At 40.6% G+C, this 23,856-nt stretch overlaps 2 protein-coding genes across 4 annotated transcripts in view; one reads left to right on the top strand and one right to left on the bottom strand.

The window, feature by feature from the left end:
* The window catches only part of psmg3 (proteasome (prosome, macropain) assembly chaperone 3), a 149,537-nt gene that overhangs the window by 50,496 nt on the left and 75,185 nt on the right, over positions 1-23,856 (bottom strand). The gene's annotated exons all lie outside the window — the stretch shown is intronic.
* Positions 244-23,856, top strand: part of elfn1a (extracellular leucine-rich repeat and fibronectin type III domain containing 1a) — an 84,212-nt gene continuing 60,599 nt past the window's right edge. For both annotated transcript variants that reach the window (XM_058048348.1, XM_058048349.1), the window contains exon 1: positions 244-462. The gene's annotated coding sequence lies outside the window, so the exon portion shown is untranslated. The remainder of the gene's footprint in view (positions 463-23,856) is intronic.

Genomic DNA, 23,856 nt, shown 5'->3' with positions numbered 1-23,856 from the left:
TGGAGCTACGGTCCCAGGCTCCCGCCTGTTGTTGAGCCCTTTTTTTTTAAAGCTGGTATATCTCATTAGGAGCTTTACAACTTTACCGTGTTGATCCAAAAAAAACAAAACAAAAAAAAAAAACCCACTCGTCTCTCTTGGCAGCGTGTGAGCTGAAGCTGACAGCAGCCCCCACCCACTCACGCTCACACACACTTCCTCCTCCTGCGCGCCTCCCCCTCTCTCCCTCGCTGGTGTCTCGGCGGATAGAAAGAAGAAGCCCGAGCAGGTTCGCTGCTCAGCTGAAGCGATGGAGCCTCAGCAGCACTGTTATTAAACATGGATCTTTCAGCGCCGTCTCCTACCAACGCCTTGACCCAAACGGGAAACACTTGGAAGCTTCTTTCCCGACACAATTCTGCCACCCATTCTTAGAGCGCAAAGACACTGATCTGAGCGAGCCATTCTCTTTTATTGACACAGGTAAGAAAATGTTCTATTTGGACTTTATCATGCAACAAGCGTGGCTCTTATTAAAAAAAATGTTTTTTAAATGCCTTTAAAATTATTGCTTCACCTGTTTGCTTGCTGTTGTGCTGCATGTGGTGGACAAATTATGGAAGAAAAAGCAAAAATTTTGAAGTGTTGTTTGTGATGTTTTAGAGTATGCAGTGCACGTATATCTAATATGGGCGACAGAGCATTCAGCACCATGGACAGCTCCACCGATATAAGGGAACATTTTCATTAAAAATGCTTCTTGTTTTTTGAAAAAAAAAGTTGCTTGACTAAGAAAAACAAATTCTAAATAATATAAAATAAAAAAAGCTTAATTAAAGAAATAAATAATTAAGCATTTTAGTCATAAAAGTTGGAATCACGCCATTGTAATAGTCTGTACAGAAGAAGTAGAAAATGATTAGCCATTGCTTGGCCTTAATCTATTCTATTAGACTGTGCGGTCATTACAGTTGGTTGTGCAGGCTCACTAAGATAAGCTGAGGATTTTGCAGCCTCTGTGCCATCTGTCTTGGAAATGCACACTCGGCCGGCACGCTACAGCTGATTTATGAGACGCAAAAACCTTGAGATGGATTGATTTTCATTTCTTTTTTTTTTATTATGTATTTTTTGTGCCAAAGCACATCCTGCTCAGCTCTGAGGTTAAATCTCCTTCAATGTGCCAGTCTGGAGGAGAGGAAAAAAGCTGACAGGATGCCAAGTTAAATACACGCCGCACCTGCTGGTGGCCCACAAGAGCCAAAAAAGTGACAAGTTGGGTGTTTTTTTTGTGTGTTTTTTTTTTTTTTTTGCTTCGGACGCATGTTCAACTTTTGATTTATTAACAACTGTAAGCCAAGGAAGCGTTTAGAGTCCACCGAGGGTTTAGAACTTTGCTTCCATCTCATAGTCAATGTTGCCAAAGCCGTCTCTCCACACTTCCTGTCACCGTCTCCCTTATCTTGATTATGCAGCTGGATGATTGAGTCAGCTATTTTGTATGCAACTTGCCCAAGCCCGCTCCTTTGTGGAGGAGAGAGAGGGAGGAGAGATCGTGCCGAGGATACCGAGAGAGAATTACAGCTTCTCGTGATGGTTAAAAAAAAGAAAAAAAAAGAAAAAAAAAAAAAAAGAAAGACGAGGCTGCCCGGCTCGATAAATTGCTGTTTGAGGGAGACGGATATCCCCAGGGGACAGCGGTTTGGAGAACATGGCCGACCTTATTAAGTGGGAATGGTATGACACATTTTCATAGACGACCTGGATGGAAGTATCTAAAAATCTTTGTTTCCACGTTCCTCCTTTTAGTTTTCACTCTAAGGCTGCACTCACTTGTGTAACGTGATAAAGAGCTTAAAGCAACAGTAAGGAATAATAGTGTTGTGTGCTGTAGGGCTCCCCCTGCAGGAGTAAAGTGGCATTTACCTTCAAAAACACTGTGGGAAATACAAAAGTGGCTTTATAAAAAGCTAAAAAAAATAAATAAATTTTCTGACATGAAATTGCCCACGGAGATTATTTTGACAATTTGACTGATCTTTCAAGGCACACACATCATTATGTTCTCCAGCTATATAAACACGGAAACCACCAAAACAAAGATTAGACTCCTGTCTTTCATCTGGAAAAAAAGCTTGTTTCTACATTTTTTTGTTCTTTAGGAATCAGCAGTAGAACATAGAGAAGTTTCAGGAAAATATCAGCTCCCAACTAAAAAAAAAAAAGAATAAAAACAGCATTTTTTAAAGATATCTTGTGGCCGTTCTTATGGCTGAAAATGCACAAAAAATACATTGTTGTGATAGAGCACGTATAACTCCATCTGCTAAGAAATGACTTAACAGCTGTGGCTGTAGACACCCTCCTATTGTAGTTTTTATGAACTCAACAAGATGGCTTACATCAGCATCCAGTCTTTCATCTGAAAAAAATGCTTGTTTCTACATTTTTTTGTTCTTTAGGAAATAGCAGTAGAACATGGAGAAGTTTCAGGAAAATATCAGTTCCCAACTAAAAATAAAATAAAATACAGAATTTTGTGAAGATACTTTATGGCTGTTTTTATGGCTTAAAATTACTGTAAAATAAAAACCATTAGTGCAATTTTTTTCTACCTCTTGTGCACAAAAAATACATTTTTGTGATAGAGCATGTATAACTCCGTCTGCTAAGAAATAAGTAAACAGCTGTGGCTGTAGACACCCTCCTATTGTAGTTTTTATGAACTCCACAACATGACATACATCAGCATCCAGTCTCTGAAAAAAATGCTTGTTTCAACATTTTTTTTGTTCATTAGGAATCGGCAGTAGAACGTGGAGACGTTTCAGGAAAATATCAGCTCCCAACTAAAAAAAAAAGCATTAAAAAATGCTTTTTTTAAAGATAATTTTTTGCCTCTTGTGCACAAAAAAATTACATTGTTTTGATAGAGCATTGAGGATTATAAAAAAACATCTAAGGAATGAGTTAACAGCTGTGGCTGTAGGCGCCCTCTTATTGTAGTTTTACCTCTGCATGCACTTTAAAATGTTATTACAACATTTCTTCTTAATACATGTCCACTTCAGATCATTATTAAAAGTTTCCTCTCAGCAGTGTAGGTACATTTTTAGTACCATACCAATAAACAGTATGCTAGTAGCAGACCTGGCTGGTCCATCAACATGAAAGACTGAGTGTATATAAAGAAATGATTACATAGTGTTGCTTTAAATCACACTGGCAGTTTAATGATAAGGTAACACATTGTCCTGTCAGACTTAATCACTTGCTGTCCAATGTTTATTGATGATTTTCATTACAGAAGAAAGGGTGGAGGCAAAAGTATTGGGACATGACATACAGGAAGTGACTTTCTTGACTTGAGATTTGACTTTTTTTTCATTTTTGTTCATTTATATTTTAATACGGTGACAGTTTAGAGCCTGGAATAGATGACTTGTTTAAAATCGATCGACCGGCCATGTTTTATTTATTGTTATTGTATTACTATTATTAATAAAAGAGCTGCTATTGCTTTCACTATCAATAGTCTGCTGAGTAAACGCCACACGTTTCCAGCCAGGCAGCCAAACGGCGGCTTTATAAGCAAGATGCTGCTGCTGATTCATACTGAAGTCTGATGATTTTTTTTTTTTGTGAGGGCTGAAGGAAAAGTGTGTCGGTTTTGTTGGGGGGATAGGGGGGAGGGGGACCATATCCTCTGTCTTAGTCTTGTGTTAGAATTTGAGCTTTTATCTCCTGGTTGCAGCCTTTATTAGATATGGCAAAGTCTGGGGTTTCTTTGTGAATGGCAAGTTGCAGTCAATAAAGCGTGGCGTCTTCAGGCAGGGCTGTGGGCAGTTATTGACAGGCCTGCCCTTCAACATGAAGATGTGAGGATAAAAAGATGCTTTTCTGGTCGTTTACGTCTGCATATAAGCTTATATAATGGACACAGTATTTGAAGTGGGCGCAGTTTCTCCTTTATTGCTATTTATATTTCAAGGTAAAGGGACTTATTATGCTTTTTTTTTTCATTTTTCTGACCTATAAATGTTGTTAGAATGTTCTATTCTCATGCTAAATGATGCCAAAGGTTCTGATAATGAGGTTTGGAAGTTGGGGATGGCTTTGAATGCTCGGTTTCAGAGGGTTTTTTCAAACGCTTATATGGGCATGCCTAGGTACAAGCTGAGTGGGCCCAATGACAGCGGAGTGGGTGTCCCGGGAGGCGGGCCATGGGTGGAATAAATTAAAAAACAGACCATTTTTGGAATAGGTGTAGAATCTGGAAGATCTAGAAAGCTTTTTTTCTACCTTCATTTTCTATCCTCACGAGGTTCGTGGGGGGTGTGCTGGAGCCTATCCCAGCTGTATTCAGGTGAGAGGGCGGGGCACACCCTGGACTGGTGGCCATATGGGCATGCCTAGGTACAAGCTGAGTGAGCACAATGACAGCAGAGTGGGTGTGCCCGGAGGCGGGCCATGGGTGGAACAAATTAAAAAACAGATCATTTTTGGAAATGCAAGGAAATATAGGTGGAATAGGTGCAGAATATGGAAGATCTAGAAAGCTCTATGAGTCCACAAGTCAATACAAAAGGCCGAAAATGAGCCTAATAGGTCCCCTTTCATACAGACAATATATATATTTTTTGTTGTTTTAATTGCCTTTTTCACAGCCAATAACAGTAATAAAAGTATAAATAGTAGTATCTTAGCGGCATTGAACCCATTACAGGTGGTACTCGGTCGGAGAATACTCATGCTGGTCGGATGAATACTGTGTTTGTATATACAGCTGCATCAAAGAATAACAACATTAGGGCTGACAAATGATTAATTTTTAATCTGATTAATCATGTTTAAAAAAATAATCATGATTAATCATCATTAGCAACTAATTTATTCATTTATTTTCTACCGCTTATCCTCACAAGGGTTGTGTGTGTGTGTGTGGGGGGGGGGGTGCTGGAGCCTATATTAGCGGTCTTCGGGTGAGAGGCGGGGTACACCCTGGACTGGTCGCCAGCCAATCACAGGGCACATATAGACAAACAACCATTCACACTCACATTCATACCTATGGACAATTTGGAGTCGCTAATTAACCTAGCATGTTTTTGGAATGTGGGAGGAAACCGGAGTGAACTGAATTGAACTCGGGTCTCCTAGCTGTGAGGCCCGCGCGCTAAACACTCAACCGCCGCGCAGCCACCTTTAATACAGATTGAGTGGTCCCGGAATTTCTGTAAAGTAAGAATCCTTATTTGTAAATTGAATATTTTTGTAATTAATTCATAGAAAGCAGCAACAGAACCAATGTTGTAATATTAATAATAAATAAAAAATAATAAGTTATTAATAAAAGAGGGGTAAAATTACATGATGGAGTAGCTGAGTAGCATGTGACACTTATTAGTGTGTGGATTCGGAACACTCACGATACTAATTAGGAGGTTGCCTACAGCCACAGCTGTTAATGCAAATGTGTTTAGATTCGGTAATAATTCCAGACAGATGGGGTTATTATTAGCTTCAGTGCAAAGTTGTACAAATCCCGAACCATGATCAACATTTTAACTCCTCCCCTCTTTTGTTCTCCCTCTGTGGCTCATTTCCCGACTTTTCTGCCATCCTCGGCCGAGCGAGGCTTTAAAAAAAAAAAAAACAAGCTAGAGCGCTTGATCAAGCACACCAATGTCCCCCGCATGGGACGCCCGGAGGTGATGCAACAACAGCTTTGGCTTTGTCAAACGGCGGCAAAGAAGAGAAGAAGTTGTACGCTTTGAATCCCGTGCCGTGCTGTCGTATAGCATATGTCTCCCAGCACGAGTCCCTTTACACATTGTTAGTCGGGAGGACAACAACAACGTCCACGCTCCGACACGCACGCTCTGCACGGGAATCATTAGTCAACAAATACAGTCTGCACAAGAACTGGGACACACCTTGTTAACCACGTTATTAATTAGACCTCGAACATTTTTAGTCATGTTTAGTTCGCTTAAAAAGGGTAATATGATTGGATTAAATTCCGAATGATGCCTTCAAGTGTACAGGACGTTTATGTACCGGTTGGCAGCTTGTGGGAGATCAAGAGGTTCAAAACCATGACTTTGTTGGCTAATTATCACCGGTATAGAACACACACGCGCGTTGAATCTGGCAGAGTGCCGCCACTCCAGCCACCTGCCGGCCCACTCAGCACGGCCTCGCTAAACAAACATGACACGGTGGAGAGGTGGGCCATATTGAACCTCCTCGCTCCGTCATTACCTGCAAAGGCTGTGATGAATATCCAGCGCATGAGAGCCCATTAACGCTCGCCGTGACGGAACAGCAAACTCTCGCCACTCAGAATCCGATTCTTTGAGTGTGGATGTGCTGGTATTAATCAATAAAGTTTTTATTTGACTTTGTATGAAAAGGATCGTACTGAATTTAGTAGGAAACCTGACACTTGTAAAAAAAAAAAAAAAAAAAGGTACATCACATTACATTACATTAATATCTGATAACTTTGAAACAGGCTGCACAGTGGTGAAGTGGTTTGCACTCAGGTCTCGCAGCTAGGAGACCCAAGTTCAATTCCGTGCATTCTCCCGGTGCATGCGTGGGTTTTCTCCGGGTACTCCGGTTTCCTCCCACATTCTAAAAACATGCTAGGTTAATTAGCGACTCCAAATTGTCCATAGGTATGAATGTGAGTGTGAATGGTTGTTTGTCTATATGTGCCCTGTGATTGGCTGGCCACCAGTCGAGGGTGTAGAAGACAGCTGGGATAGGCTCCAGCATGCCCATGAACCTCATGAGGATAAGCGGAATAGAAAATGGATGGATAGATTATGATTTATTGATGCTCTGGTGTAGGGGTGGGCAAACTACGGCCCAGGGGCCACATCCGGCCCGCCAAGTGTTTGAATATGGCCGGTCCGTTCTTGCCAAAGTTTTTTTTATTTAAACTGGCTCCAGCACCCCCGCGACCCTCGTGAGGATAAGCGGTAAAGAATGAATTAATGAATACTCTGTAATAAGAATGTAAAGGTAACTATAGGGGTGTTATTTCATGTCTACAGGTCTCTAATCATGCATAGAATGTCGTAAAACAGGTTTGCTATGCTTGAATTATGAAAATATTCCACTTCCTAAGAAGGAACCTTGGCTTATACCGGGTCTGGAACCGGTTAGCCGAGATAAATGAGGAATTACTGATACTGTTAGTGATAAATAAAAGTGAGAGGGAAAACGTGATGGTAACCATAGAAATGTTTGTGTTTGCTTGCTATGGTTGTTCAGTACTAAGGGATCAGTCCATACTGCCTTCTCATTTGTTTGTCTATATGTGCCCTGTGATTGGTTGGCGACCAGTCCAGCGTGTACAACCGCCTCTCGCCTGAAGACAGCTGGGATAGGCTCCAGCCCCCTCCCTTGTGATGTATGTATAACATCATACCCAATGCTTCCACATACAGCAAATAGATGCACACTATCTCCATGCTAGTCAATTGCTATGCCACTTCTGTTCCACTTACACCAAGTAGTATCAGTATGGCTCAAACATTAGCATTGTATAAATAATCTACAAGGCACCTAGATTGGAATAATAACAAAGAGGTTCAGGTGTCCTCCTTTTTGCAGCTTGAATGGCATCACTTTCTTATCGGGTGCCATCAATAATTCATGAATGTAACACAGAGGGTGTGAATGAATTAACGGGCAGACGTGTGAACATTAAAATGTGCGGTGATGCCATTATTTTGCAGTCAGCGAATGCATCCGATTATCTCCTGAGCTAATGTTGTGTAATTTAGAGCATTGGATTGTTGAGGATGATCGACATGAAATGTAAGCGGTGGGTGGATAAGGTGGGGGGGGGGGGGGGGGGCACAAACAAAGTGACAACACATGAGGACACGCAGGAGATTACCGCCAACTGGAAGCTCTCCAAAGCATTTTTGATACTTTTCCTTGTTTTTTTTTTGTACGCTGTAACTGAGTCCATTTGACAGGAGAGGCAACACAAAGGAACAGGAATGTGGTTTTCTATTTGAAGAATAAGAGCTTTTAGAGTTGACAGCTGGGAATATTAACAGCTCTCAAGGGGTCAATAGGTGACATGATGGAAATCAATAGAGCCTCCATTGCCATGAATGTAGAGTCGCTTGTACGAACGCAGCTGCACAAAACATGCGCCACACATACGCAACAAGATGAATAAATATTAATGGAAGGAGTGTCTTGGACAATACTATAGTATATAAAGTACTGTAATATAGTTTCGTCCATCGGTGTCCAAAATACGGCCCTGTGGCCATTATATGAACACTTAGTACTATCATGGTGTTAGCATGCTAACAATAGCGTAGTACAATTTCTACAATTTTGTGTTAACGTTATGCTAACACGTTGGCATGCCAACATTATGGTCCCATGTTGGCATGCTAACATTATGCTGGCATGCTAACATTATGCTGACATGTTGGCATGCTAACATTATGCTGACATGTTAGCATGCTAACATTATGCTGACATGTTAGCATGCTAACATTATGCTGACATGTTAGCATGCTAACGTTATATTGACATGCTGGGATGCTAACATTTTGGTAACATGCTGGGATGCTAACATTTTGGTAACATGTTAGCATGCTAACATTATGCTGACATGTTAGCATGCTAACATTATGTTGACATGTTAGCATGCTAACGTTATGGTGACATGTTGGCATGCTAACGTTATGGTGACATGTTGGCATGCTAACGTTATGTTAACATGTTGGCATGCTAAAATTTTGTTGACATGTTGGCATGCTAACATTTAGTTAACATGTTGGCATGCTAACATTATGGTAACACGTTGGCATGCTAACATTATGGTAACACGTTGGCATGCTAACATTATGGTAACATGTTGGCATGCTAACATTATGTTAACATGCTAACACACTAGCATTTTTTACATGTTTTATGAATACGAACTTAATTATATTAACATTCTTAGCATTTTCAAAAGGTAGGCACACATATTGCTATTACGTAAGATGTTAGCATGCTAAAGTTAGCATTCTTTAAGTCATTCAAACCCTTCCATGGTATGTTTTTATGGTTAAGGAATATGTGGGGTGCTATGGCGCTTGGCAAAAGTCTACTTTTCAAGTAAAATTTTGTGAACCCATACTTATTTTATTATTTACAAAATTCCAAAGATTAAAGATGTCAACTTGACCGTAAATGTTGACACATCCTATTATTATTATTAACAGGTTACATGATGCATTTTTGTTGGGTTTTAAAGTTCTCATTTAATTGCACTTTTGAATTGTGCAAGATAAAAATGGCCCCCGGGTTGCCTGCGGACACCCGCAGTGTACAACTTGCATAGCAGTCGACATTTTATTGATTTTAATAGATCCACTGAAGACAGCCATTACTGTCTAAACATCTGCCAACATATGTGAGGCGGCAGATAATAGTGTCATGCCTTCAAGCAAACATGGCACTGGGTGAGCGGCGGTTAATTGAGGAGAAACGCTAATTCCAACATGTACTGTTTGACATGGAGAAGCAGAAGCTGTGCTAGATGGACGTTTTCCAATATTATAAAAGGAGCCCAAGCTCACTCAATTGTAAATCGACACTCCCATACAAGCCACACACTGACTTCTCTAAAAGTTGAATTTCTATATTATTGTCCCTTGAGAGTCGGGCTCCAAGATGCCAGCACTTTAGGAGTCAAGGAGATGATTGTGATGCAGCTTTAGCTCCCATGCACTCTCCCTGCCTCGACCGGGCCTCGGAGCGAGCGTCTCCATGCGTACAGTCGTCTGAAGTAAAAGTCAAGAGTACAAGGAGCAATCACAGGAGCAGACAGCAGTACTTCGCTGGTGCTGTTGTGTGAAGGTCATCCTGCAATCTTGCGTGTGTGGTACGACGTCAAGCTTGACGGACAGACGCCACCCAGGATTCCTTCTGAACTGATGTCCACCAACAAGAAGAAAAATCAGGTGTATTATGATGTGAAAGTGGCCTGTCACCTTTGAACCCCCCTACCAATTCCAAAAAAAGGTCACTTGCTGAAAATGAGAAGAAGGGCGAAAAAAATTGGTCATACTTTTATTTATTTTCCAACTTTAGACCTAAGCTTGCCCCCGCCACGTGGGTTGGATACCACAAAACCTGAAACAAAGCCAGGTTTCCATGACAGACACGATAAAGCGGGTGGTCTAATGTGACCTTTGACCTGTACCTACCTTAGGATGGGGGTTCAGATGAGAATTTATTAGGACATTGTCCAAAACATTAATTATAAAAGCCAAAGTAATGCCCCAGTAGGAAATAATGGGAAAAATAGGAATAATAGGATAAGAATATGGGAATATGGGAAATCGGAATAATCATCTCCAGGGTCAAACCTTCACTAACTATAGAGGTAATGTTTAACAACAACACTAGCGTAAAAATAAGCATATTGTTATTCATTCATTCATCATACGACATTCTATGCATTGTTAGAGACCTGTAGACATGAAATAACACCCCTATAGTCACCTTTACACTCTTATTACCGAGTATTAATTCATTTATTTTATACCGCTTATCCTCATGAGGGTCGAAGGGGGTGCTGGAGCCTATCCCGGCTGTCTTAGGGCGAGAGGTGGGGTACAGCCAATCACACTCACATTCATACCTATGGACAATTTGAAGTCGCCAATTAACCTAGCATGTTTTTGGAATGTGGGAGGAAACCGGAGTACCCGGAGAAAACCCACGCATGCATGGGGAGAACATGCAAACTCCACACAGAGATGGCCCAAGGTGGAATCAAACTGGGGTCCTGCATGCTAACCACTCAAGGACTGTGCAGCCCTCCAGGCTTTATCAATTCATTCACGAGGTTTGCGGGCGTGCTGGAGCCTATCCCAGCTGTCTTTGGCTGAGAGGCGGGGTGGGGTACACCCTGGACTGGTGGCCAGCCAATCACAGGGCACATATAGACAAACAACCATTCACACTCACATTCATACCTATGGACAATTAGCCTAGCATGTTTTTGGAATGTGGGAGGAAACCGGAGTAAAAAACCCATGCATTGTGCAGAACAGAGATGGCCGAGGGTGGAATCCTGAGGGTGGTCCTGCGGCTTAACCACTCATCCACCGTGCAGCCCTCCTGGTTTTATATTGTAAATAAATTATTTTGATGGAAAACAACCCATTGTTTATGTTGTTTATGTTGGTTAGCTTAGTCACAAAAAGCAAAAAAATAATAATACTTTAAATGAAAGAAGCTGGTTTTCTAACTGGTCTAGTGGTTAGCGCGCAGACCTCACAGCTAGGAGACCAGGGTTCAATTCCACCCTCGGCCATCTCTGTGTGGAGTTTGCATGTTCTCACCGTGCATGCGTGGGTTTTCTCCGGGTACTCCGGTTTCCTCCCACATTCCAAAAACATGCTAGGTTAATTAGCGACTCCAAATTGTCCATAGGTATGAATGTGAGCCTCTCGCCCTAATACGACAGCTGGGATAGACTCCAGCACCCCCTGTCCACCCTCATGAGGATACGCGGTCCAAAATAAATGAATTAATACTCGGGAATAAGAGTGTAAAGGTGACTATAGGGGTGTTATTTCATGTCTACAGGTCTCTAATAATGCATAGAATGTCATTTGATTAATGAATGAATAACAATAAGTCTATATGTGCCCTGTGATTGGCTGGCGACCAGTCCAGGGTGTACCCCGCCTCTCGCCCGAAGACAGCTGGGATAGGCTCCAGCACCCCCGCGACCCTCGTGAGGATAAGCGGTAGAAAATGAATGAATGAATGAACAGGAATCAACCATTTTCCAATAGTGGAGGGGCTAAAATGAAGTTCTGTATTCATGTTATTGTACCAAAAGTAATAATTTATATGATATTGAATGAAAATACAGAAAGTTGAGTAACTTTTGCATAATCCTGCAAATGAAAATGTTGATTGTTGGAGGTGAAAACTTTTCCTGGTCAGTTTTGCGGAAGCGTCAAACAGTAGCGAGCAGACAGCCTGCATTAATGAAGCACCTCTCTCCGCTCCGATCAGCCGAGCTGGCAGCATTACAGAGGACAGAGGATTCAAGCCGAGGCGCATTTAATGAGACGACGGCCCGCTATAAAAGGCGGGGCGGGACGCGACAGGCTGACTCATCAATAATTTGCCCGGCCATATGTCCGGCCTTTGCAACCTGCTGACGACCTGCTTTTGTGGCCCATCAAAGATAACTTTTTTTTTTTTTAGGGGGGGGGGTTGGATGAATGAAACATGGCCTTTTCAGATGTGAGGCCTTGAGTGACAGCATGACATCAACGCCAAAAAAATGTCACCCCAGCTTTTTTCCGCCGCAGGTCTTCATCAGGCGTGCTTTACCTGAGCACGTATATACGACTTTTCCTCAAGCTCCACCGCCACGGCTTCATTTCTCACCACCGGCGACGGAGTGTCGACTGTCGAGTGAGGCCGAGTGTGTCGATAGGACACCGTCGCCATGGAAACTGTCTCCAAACTTGGAGCAAAGCTGGCGGCGACGGCGTCTTATAAATGAAAAAAAAAGTGGCAGCGTTCACAGCATTAGCAGACCACAGTGTACCACGACGGGTTTTTTTTTTTTTGTGGGGGGGGGGGGGGGTACCGAATACTTGACACTGTTACGATGCTTCAATGGGATGCACGACAGAATTTGTAGGCTTACATTTGGTTCCACAAACTCCGAATACAGTGGAACCTTGGTTAACATTCACCCCAGTCAGCCGTTGTTCAGTTAACAACAAAAAAAATGTAAATTTTGCCTCGGTTTGCGTACATTCCCTAGTACGGCGAGATCAACACATGCGTATTTCGGCATGTGTCACGTCTTGAATTCAAGAGTTTCACACCTCCATTAAAATGCTTGCACCGAAACAGGAAGTTGGCGTCCGTGCTTTGGGAATAGTCGCATTAAGAAATCATAAATCAATGAAGGGAAAGTTAAATCTTCATTTATCCCTTTCATTCATCATAGAATTATACAAAAACATTTTTAACTTCCAATATTTGTAATAGGAAAATGTTATTTGGTTAGAGTCCGTCTCAGTTAGAGTCAAACAAATGAATGACACTAACCAAGGTTATTTATGATTATGTACTGTTTTCTTTTAGTTCTTCTTGATGTGTCATTTGCAAACGAATTGGCTCCAAGAGCCGATCTTTGAAATGAACGATGGGAGCCAATTGAGTCTTGCCTTTTTTCCTGTGTGACCCCATAGGGGGCGGGGTTAAACACACACAGCACACAGCACACAGGAGTCTTTGAATGCCAATCAAATGTAAATACACAACTGTTACCTTGATGTTGCTTTTACGTTATGTCATAGCGGCTAATGCAGTGCTAATTCCCATGTAGTTTGTCAGCTAGGCCACAAATGGTCGTCTTTGATTGCAGCGTTACTATAAATGTTAAAATACTAATATGGATTTTGATGCCAAATTGCTTGTAAAACAACATTTTTCATCGTCTTTACCTCTGTGCTGTGTGCAAAGAGCAAGCTGATAGCTGTCACAGTCAATGTTATTGTTGCGAATATGTCACTTTCTTTGTGTGTGTGTGTGTGTGTGTGTGTACATGGCTGTGCTTGTTTGCACCGAGTTGTCGGTGTCACCCGTAAGTGTACTAGACCCGAATTGCTCACAAAACACGGCATGCTGTCACTTGTCTTGCAGCTGATCTGTCGGTGTCAGATTTTTGGACTAGATCTATTCTCGGAATGCTGGAATAATAGTATGGAGGCTCATTCCAGTATAGACATATTGCAGTGTTTTTTGGTGTGTGTTACATCATATTATAGGTAATATATCATGTTATTACTGTGTTACTGTTTCCTGGCTTTGCTGTGAGTTCCCAGTTGCACGTGTTTGAATGTGGTTCCTTGAACGTGTTCTGGTTGTGACATCACAGATAAAAAAAATCAAAAGAGGCGTGTCAAATTCACCACCTCATTTCATCATTGTTTATCTATGACAGCAGTATGACAAAAATGTTTTATTAAGTGAGAAATTTTATTGTATTTATTATTGTTTTTTTTGGTGTCATGAGCTCTTTAGTGTAAATAATTTTAGAAAAATTTGCTTGAGAAAGTTATAATATTATGGGAATAAAGTCAAATTACCATAGTTATAGAAAAAAGTAGTAATGTGATGAAAAGTCATACATTTATGAGAATAATGTCAGAATACTGTGAGGAAAAATGTCATATTAGTAGCGGAAGTATGAAAATATTGTAAATAAAATATAAAATAAAATAAATTGAAATATTAAAAATAATTAAAAATAAATGTTTTATAGGCATAATTTGAGAAGCAAAACAAAATAAAGTCTGAATTTTTGGATGATTATATTGGGGAAAAAATCATAATATTATGGACTAGTCAAATTAATTATTATTATAATATTATGGGAATAAAGTAAAATTACTTAGTAAAAGAAAAAAGTTGTAATGTGATGAAAAGTCATAAATTTATGAGAATAATGTCAAAAGTCTGAATACTGTGAGGAAAAATAATGTCATATTAGTAGCGGAAGTATGAAGATATTGAAAATAAAATATAATAAAATATATTGAAATATTAAAATAAATATTAAAAATAAATCACTTTTTATAGACATAATTTGAGACACAAAACAAAATAGTCTGAATTTTTTAACTATTATATTGGGGAAAAATCATAATATTATGGACTAGTCAAATTATAAAGAGAAAAAAGTTGTATTATAATGAGGAAAAAGTCATACATTTATAAGAATAATTTTGTAATATTATTAGGAAATTTCATAAGCATAAAGTTTAAAGATGGAAAAAAATGATTTTAAATATTAAAATTTAAGTCCAATATTATGAGAAACAAAAGAAAATTAGGATGGCTAAAATTAAAATTAGGTTGGGGGAAACGTTATAGTATTTTGAGAGTAAATTCAAAAAAGCAGTTGATATTAATCACACCATTTTTCACTTTAGAAATTAGAGAATTGGTGATTAATTGGGTACAATATTTCCTTCATCCAGCAGAGGCGCTGTTGAGTCAGTCTCCTTCTCTGTCTAAAAAACAACAACCCGACAACCATGTCCTTCTACACAGCCCAACTTCTTCTCAACACAACCCCGCCATAGAAACAGGAGTTCAGAATCCTCCCTAGCGTTGACGTCTCCAAATCCCAAGGATTTCTCCAGGAACCGTCTTGGACAAACACAACATAATTCCTCTAATGATGATCATCGGAGCTGACAGCTGGCGAGAGAGGCTCGCTTCCATCCCCAGCTGGCCCGCTCCAATCTGAAGCTCCACCTGTTGTCTCCTCGCTCGCGTTCACCGCCGCTGCTCATTAGACGGCGCCGCCTTTCAGGGCGAATCATTTCAGCCCGCTGATCACCCGCTGGGAGAGCGTGAGGAAGGGAAGGTGGTTCTGCGGGACCAGATTGTCATGCCCGTGAGGTGTTATTCCTCAAATAAATATGTGTAAAAAGCCTGCATGCCAATTACTGGACGCCGTTTTCCCGCTTTGGAATTCTATTGGAAGTGAAGGAAGGCACACAGTGTCTTCATCTGTGGAGCTAAATTATATAATCCTGGCTTTTGAGTCAAAAGCTGCGGCCATTTATCATCTGGCACGAGTCCTTATGAGCTCATAAAACATTACTTTTTACGCTCCCAGAGTCACGCTTTGGATTAAAGGAATGTCTGCCTTGCTGATTCCTGTCTCGGGAATGACACTAGGAAAGAACTGGCATGGAAACAGGAGTTCAGAACATTCAGAGAGCGATTCGAGACAATTTTTAGACACTAGTGAGTACACCACTTGTAGTCTTCGCAAGGTAAACATGCAATAATATAGAAATTTAACTACTGGGTAGCGTCATGGGCTGCACGAGTGCTCCCGCCAGTGGGTGAGCGGCGGTTCACTGACTCCTAAACATGTCATGTGGCCAGAAATTTGGCCACATGACCTCCAAGATGATCAAGCGCCTTGCTGAGAAGTCAAACACGGTGGGGGTAGCGTCATGGGCTGCATGAGTGCTCCCGCCAGTGGGTGAGTGGCGGTTCACTGAAGGGGAAAACATGTCATGTGGCCAAAAATGTGGCCACATGACCTCCAAGATGATCAAGCGCCTTGCTGAGAAGTCAAACACAGTGTAGGTAGCATCATGGGCTACATGAGTGCTCCCCGCCAGTGGGTAAGCAGCGGTTCACTGAAGGGGAAAACCTGGCCACATGACCTCCAAGATGATCAAGCGCCTTGCTGAGAAGTCAAGCACGGTGTGGGTAGCGTCGTGGGCTGCACGAGTGCTCCCGCCAGTGGATGAGCGGCGGTTCACTGAAGGGGAAAACATGTCATGTGGCCACCCAAGATGATCAAGCGCCTTGCTGAGAAATCAAGCACGGTGGGGGTAGCGTCATGGGCTGCACAAGTGCTCCCGCCAGTGGGTGAGCGGCGGTTCACTGAAGGGGAAAACATGTCATGTGGCCAGAAATTTGGCCACATGACCTCCAAGATGATCAAGCGCCTTGCTGAGAAGTCAAGTAGAGTAGGGGTAGCGTCATGAGCTGCATGAGTGCTCCCGCCAGTGGTTGAGCTGCGGTTCACTGAAGGGGAAAACATGTCATGTGGCCAAATTTCTGGCCACATGATCTTCAAGATGATCAAGCGACATGGGCTGCACGAGTGCTCCCACCAGTGGGTGAGCGGCGATTCACTGAAGGGGAAAACATGTCATGTGGCCAGAAATTTGACCACATGACCTCTAAGATGATCAAGCGCCTTGCTGAGAAGTCAAACACGGTGTAGGTTAGCGTCATAGGCTGCACGAGTGCTCCCACCAGTGGGTGAGCTGCGGTTCACTGAAGGGGAAAACATGTCATGTGGCCAAATTTCTGGCCACATGACCTCCAAGATGATCAAGCGCCATGGGCTGCACGAGTGCTCCCGCCAGACGAGACGGAGTGGCCAGGTACGTCTCATCCACACCTGAACCCAATCAAGCGGTAGTTCAAAAGACGAAGAAGCCACCAGGTCAATTCCATGCCCAAGAGGATTAAGGCACTGGTAAATACGCAGTAAATTCATACTTCTAATACTAAATGTTACACCGACTACTACAAATGATATACTGTCATTTATATGAGAAGTAGGCCCCAAACCCATCACTGCTGAAACGAGTGAATGCATCGTGCATCTACATCGAACAATGAACGACTCTCGTCTGACAAAGAAATGAAGTGTCTTCAAGGTGATATCACTAAGCAACCAGGCCCGAGCTCCTGTCTGTCTGAGTGCTGCAAGTATAATACGTTGTACCATTAAAGTACAGCAGCACTTAAGTCCTTCACAGTACAGAGAGTACAGCAGACACTGTATGTTTCATGTTAGAGGACAGGAAGTCCCCGGTGGGTCTCCATTAGGCCGGCAGGTGTGCCTGCTCACACTTCAATTGTGGGGCCTCGGGGTTGGTCTGTGGCGCCTCTGGTAACCTCCCCGAGGAAGGTTTTCAAAAGAGGCACATCTGGTGTCAAACTAATGCCGATGATGACAAAGGGGATTGGGTATTTTTTGTGCTTTAGACTCACAAAAGTGGAGTTTGTAAGCTATCAAACGAACTGACAGACAACCTTGAATAGCTGGTAATTCCTATTATCACCATATCATCGCTTTTTTTTTTTTTTTACTCGTGCAGCCATGTACAAAGTGTGGCTGGGGGCCATTTGTGGTACGCAGCACATTCTACATAGATAAATTAACAAGAAAACAAAAAAACTGTTATAATAATAATAATAATAATTCATGAAAATTTAAGAAAAAAGCCAAAACATGCAGAGAAAAAAATGTGTAATCTAACAAGGACAAAGTGGTGATTTTGCAAAAATAATGTAATGATGTCATTATTTTTTTAATTCTAAATAAGTGCAAAAAAATTGCTATTTATGTAACATTAAGCTGCGGAAAAATATTATGTGACTAAAGTCATAATTACATAAAGAAAATGTACAAGAAGAAAGTTGAAGCAGCTATAAAATTTGAAGAATAAAGTCCAAATTTTATGACAAAAAAGTTGTAGTCTCCAAAGATGAAAAAAATTCAATAAAATCGTAATATGTCAAAAAATGTATGTAAAATTAGGCTGCGGAAAAATATTATTACATGAAGAAAATGTACAAGAAGAAAGATGAAACAGCTATAAAATTTGAAAAATAAAGTCAAAATTTTAAGACAAAAAAGTTGTATTCTTCAAAGATGAAAAAAATTCAATAAAATCGTAGTATGCCGAAAAATATATGTAAATTAGGCTAGGGAAAAATATTATGTGACTAAAGTCATAATTACATGAAGAAAATGTACAACAAGAAAGTTAAAACAGCTATAAAATTTGAAGAATAAAGTCAAAATTTTTAGACAAAAAATTAGTATTCTTCAAAAATAAAAAAAATTAATAAAATCGTAATATGTCAAAAAATAGTCATTTTAGTATAGCAGAAATCCATCCATCCTTTTTCTATACCACTTATCCTCACTAGTGTGACGGGGGTATGCTGGAGCCTATCCCAGTTCACTTTGGACTTTGGAGGCGGAGTACACTCTGGAGTGGTCGTCAGCCAATCACAGGGCACATATAGACAAACAACCATTCACACTCATACCTACTGTATGATCACAAATGAACAGTGCAGCCTAGAACTGAAATATTATTTTTCTTAGTAATAAACCAAATAGAGTAACTTCAGTTAGTGGTGTTTGAAAAGGAGTAGTCAGAAGTAGAGCTTATTTCATGCTACCCCTTCTCCATCTCCCAGCTGCTCATTGAATGTAATATTTTCTTTTCCACTGAAATGTGCTGGATGACAACATGGACGTTAAGTTATCTTCATAATGAAGACATTGTGGAAGCCTGAAAGAGATGGGATTTCATTTCATTTTCCTTTCTGCTCTGGTGATTAAAAAGTATAATTCATCTTTGACCCCCACGCCAATCCATACCACTGCGTGTATGATATGACCAATGTCTTATTATAGACTAACTATCATTCTCTAAGTAATCTGATTTACACAGCTAAACGCACCCCCGCCCCCCCTCCTTCCCGTGGCTTTGACTTTTAATTAAAAATGGAAGTCTTTTCCTTTTGCCTTAATCTTGCTCTTGAAGGATCCCAGCAAATCCCCTCTGCCCTGATCGGCAAAGATAGAGCCAATATAATGTGGTCGTGTTGAGAATTACCTGAAAGTAATGCAACCTCGCTGGTCATGTTGAAGCACAAGTATGAATGATATTCATATTTTATTATTAAAGCCCTTTTACAGACAATTTGACTATTATCACACGTATCGGTACTCTAGATACTCACTGGCCACACAATTAGCTACAATGAGACATAGGAACGCACTTCCAATCTTTGTATGGAGTTTGCATGTTCTCCCCGTGCATGTGTGGGTTCCGGTTTCCTCCCACTTTCCAAAAACATGCTAGGTTAATTGCCAACTGAATGTGAGTGTGAATGGTTGTTTGGAATGGTTGTTTGTCTATATGTGCCCTGTGATTGGCTGGCCACCAGTCAAGGGTGTACCCTGCCTTTTGTCCGAAGACAGCTGGGATAGGCTCCAGCACCCCCTGCGACTTTTGTGAGGATCAGCGGTAGAAAATTAAAATTAATAAATTAATATATTTGACATTGTTAGGGTTCATCCAAATATTATAATGAAGTAAAACCACCCAAAAATGGGAAAAAATATATGTATTATATTGATAAAGAACTAAAATAAAAATATAAAAAATAAAAATAAATAAATATATATATAATAATAAATAAATATACAATAAATAATAAATAAATATACAACAAATATATTAATAAATATATAATAACAAATAAATATAATCATAAATATATAATAAACATAATAACAAATAAATATGTAATAACAAATACATATAAAATCAATCATAAAATAATATAAAAAAATAATAAAAATATTTGCAAAATAATAGTAATAACACCAATAATAATAAAAATTTTAAAAATAATAAAAGATGCCTGCAGGTGGTTTTGACACTGTCATAAGCAAGATATTAGACTGAACTAAAACAATAATAATGCAATAAATAATAACAACAATAATTACAAAATACAAATAAAACCCAAACCCAAAGATATATAATATTTTTGACACTGTTAGGATTAGCCCAATGTTTACAAAGAACAAAAACTAACCAATAATGAGCATGATTATCTTATAAGGCTGAATTGCTTGTACTGGTTATCATTAGATATGCTTAATAATATGTATCACAATGTTTTGGATTTGCCAGACAAAAAAACAATGAACTAAAGCAACTACTTTAAAGACTAGCCGGATATATACATAAACTAAATACTCAATACCGCAATGCTTAAAAATATATGCCGCATTTGGCATTCTTACATAAGTATTCTCCTAATTATATTCGCAAATCAGCAGCGTGAACATCTCGAACATGTAAATTAGAAAAAAAAACATGCTGCAAGTAGAAGTGCTCATTTGAGAGCATGCACACCTTAATTGCCACACTGGATGGAAATGAGGTGTGTCAATCTCAAGTGTGGGTTGCGTTCAAAAGCAGCAACATGGAGCTGCTGGGCTTATACTAAAAATACTGTACTTCCATGTTACCGTCGTATAATAATAATAATATGTCAGCTGGCTTGTGCTTCAAAGCTACTGAAGCTCGACGGAGGTTCCCGTGAAGGGATCTCGTCAGCTTCCGATAGTTGGAGACTCTCGAAAGGTCCGTCCATTTAAGTCTCTTTGAGTCCCTCGGGTGGTCTGATGCTCTTTTAACCCGCTAACTCCCACAAATGGATTTAGCCGGCTTAAGCGGTCTGTTTGGGATGTGAAGGTTAACGACCCGGGCCGCATATGACGCCTGTTTACATGCTCACATGACAAGAGGCGTCGTTATTTTCGGTGCTTTTTCCTCCAGTCCTGAACTAAACACGCATAATTTGTCATGCTATAAACTTAAATGCACCAAATCAATTCAAGGCCGCTAACCTCTATAATTCATATTTTTATTCCAGTATAATATATTACTGTGGGCAAAATCCTCACTTATCTTCATAATAACATCAATGTTCCTATTTTTATTCATATTAAAGCATTTTGTCAGGCCGGTCATGACTCATTTACATTAATATACATCACCAATCGTGCATTATTTTCACTAAAATGCAACAAATGTGTCAGTTTTACAGCAATTATGATTTTAATATAATATATTATGATATAATTTCTTGCATATATGCAATACAACTTCAATTTGGTCTGTTTATTTAAGCCGTGTAGCCTTCAGGGACTAAATTCCGCTCCTATTTTGGCATTGTTGTTCTGGAGATCGGGTATGGTGCTTGTGTATCCAACATTACCGGTGTTGAATATACTACATTCAATCACAATAGCTGTGTTAGAAACCGCATACTTACCTACTACTCATACTAACTCTTATACTCTCATACTCTGAGTATACAGTATGCGATTTTTGAGTATAAGAAGTTCCCGGATGCGTATTGCATTCGCCGGAAATGTATGAGTATGTATCATAAGTGTACTACTCACACTCAAGTTACCCAGAATGCAACGTGACGTAACGTCACCGGGACGCGATCAGTCCAAACGGCGGTATCAAACAGGATATATTGAGAGTTGGTTCGCTTTTTGTTTTCAAAGTAAAAGCAGTGATTTATCAATATGTTTTTTTTTTAATGAGAAAAGTAAAGGGGTGTTTTGTAAAAATAACCGGAAGTGCGTTGCTCACTTCGGTTAGCTTAAATTTCGGCGTAAAAGCAGTGATTTATCGCTATGTTTTTTTTGTACGAGAAAAGTGAAAGGGGTGTTTTATTTTGTGGAAATAACCGGAAGTGCGTTGCTCACTTCGGTTAGCTTAAATGTTGCCGAATTCATCCGAACGAAATTGTAAACGGTTTGTATTTGGACAAATAAATGACCCACTCGGGATCTAAACGGCTACTTTCTCACCTTATTTTAAAAAATCTCAATAAAGTTATGTATTTAAAGAGTTTAGAGCGAGTTTAGAGCAAGTGATTTCGGCTCAGGTAGGAACGCAATGCATTGTGGGAAACGCTTTGCATACTGTCTGAGGGATTGGGTATGCAGTATATGGAGTGTGTATAGTATGGGCATGGAAGTATGCAGTAGTTAGTATGCGGTTTCGAACACAGCCAATGTCTTTGAATGCATTTCCTGTTTACATTAGTTTAGAGGAGGAGCCTGCCTTGTGTAAAGTAATGGCGGACACCATTGCTGGCCGTTATACTGTACTTCCAAAAAGGTACTTGAGCCATTCCGACCGTCCTTTTACTTGAATTTAATTGATTCATTGTGAAGCGTCGGCCACGAGGTGCGGAGGGACCAGAGACTCTTGTGGAATTACATAACAAGACCCCGCTCGCTAAACTGGAGCACTGCCAGTGGCAGCTTTGAGAAACCAGCTCGAACTCCATCGGGTTCCTTGTCTCTTTTTAATGTGCTCTGGATACGCGGCCACCAGCAGCCATCAGCAGCCATCAACCACGCCGCTCGCCTGCTAGCCTACATACCGTATGCGCTACACCCCCCACCACCCTGTTTTGCCCCTCCGGGTTTTGGCCTCCATAGCCAGAAGTGAGTTTACTCTCCCTCCCTCTCTAAAGACATTAGCCTCGCTTCTTAAACGGGTTGTGGAAGAAGCGCAGAGCTTCTTATTGGCTCATAGGGTTGACAGGCACGCTCGCACTCACACATGATATGAATAAAACACGTTAAATTCACACTACGGTCACGTTACGATTTGGACTAAATCACGAGTCAAGTGTGAGGCATCCATCATCTGGACGGCACAAGAGGAGTATCGCCCCAATATGAGCTCCCTAATGACTAATGACTAGGGGTGTGTACTGGCAACAATCTGGCGATACGATACGTATCACGATACAGTTAACAAGGTGATATTTTTTTTCGTTTTTCTTGTAGTTAAAGATTAAAGCTGGACTGGTGGCCAGCCAATCACAGGGCACATATAGACAAACAACCATTCACACTCACATTCATACCTATGGACAATTTGGAGTCGGTAATTAACCTAGCATGTTTTTGGAATGTGGGAGAAAACTCATGCATGCACAGGGAGAACATGCAAACTCCACACAGAGATGGCCGAGGGTGGAATTGAACTCGCGTCTCCTAGCTGTGAAGCCTGTGTGCTAACCACTAGTCTACTGCGCAGCACCTAAAAAGTTTTCATTTTATTTACAAATTTGGGTAATAAGAGTTTAAAAGTCAATATAGGGGTGTTATTTCATGTCTAGAGGGCTCTAATAATGCTTAAATATTCATTCATTTTCTACCGCTTATCCACACGAGGGTCGCCGGGGTGCTGGAGTCTATCCCAGCTGTCTTCAGACGAGAGGCGGGGTACATCCTGGACTGGTGGCCAGCCAATCACAGGGCACATATAGACAAACAACCATTCACACTCACATTCATACCTATGGACAATTTGGAGTTGCTAATTAACCTAGCATGTTTTTGGAATGTGGTAGGAAACCGGAATACCCGGAGAAAACCCAGGCATGCACGGGGAGAACATGCAAACTCCACACAGAGATGGCCGAGGTTGGATTTGAACTTGGGTCTCCTAGCTGTGAGGCCTGCGTGCTAACCACTAGTTCACCGTGCAGCCCCTAAAAGGTTTTCATTTAATTTACAAATTTGGGTAATAAGAGTTTAAAAGTCAATATAGGGGTGTTATTTCATGTCTAGAGGGCTCTAATGTTTATCACAGGGCACATATAGACAAACAACCA

The sequence above is a fragment of the Doryrhamphus excisus genome, chromosome 15 (assembly GCF_030265055.1).
Source record: "Doryrhamphus excisus isolate RoL2022-K1 chromosome 15, RoL_Dexc_1.0, whole genome shotgun sequence".
In the NCBI taxonomy this organism is placed as follows: domain Eukaryota; kingdom Metazoa; phylum Chordata; class Actinopteri; order Syngnathiformes; family Syngnathidae; genus Doryrhamphus; species Doryrhamphus excisus.
This window is presented reverse-complemented; position numbering and strand designations above follow the sequence as displayed.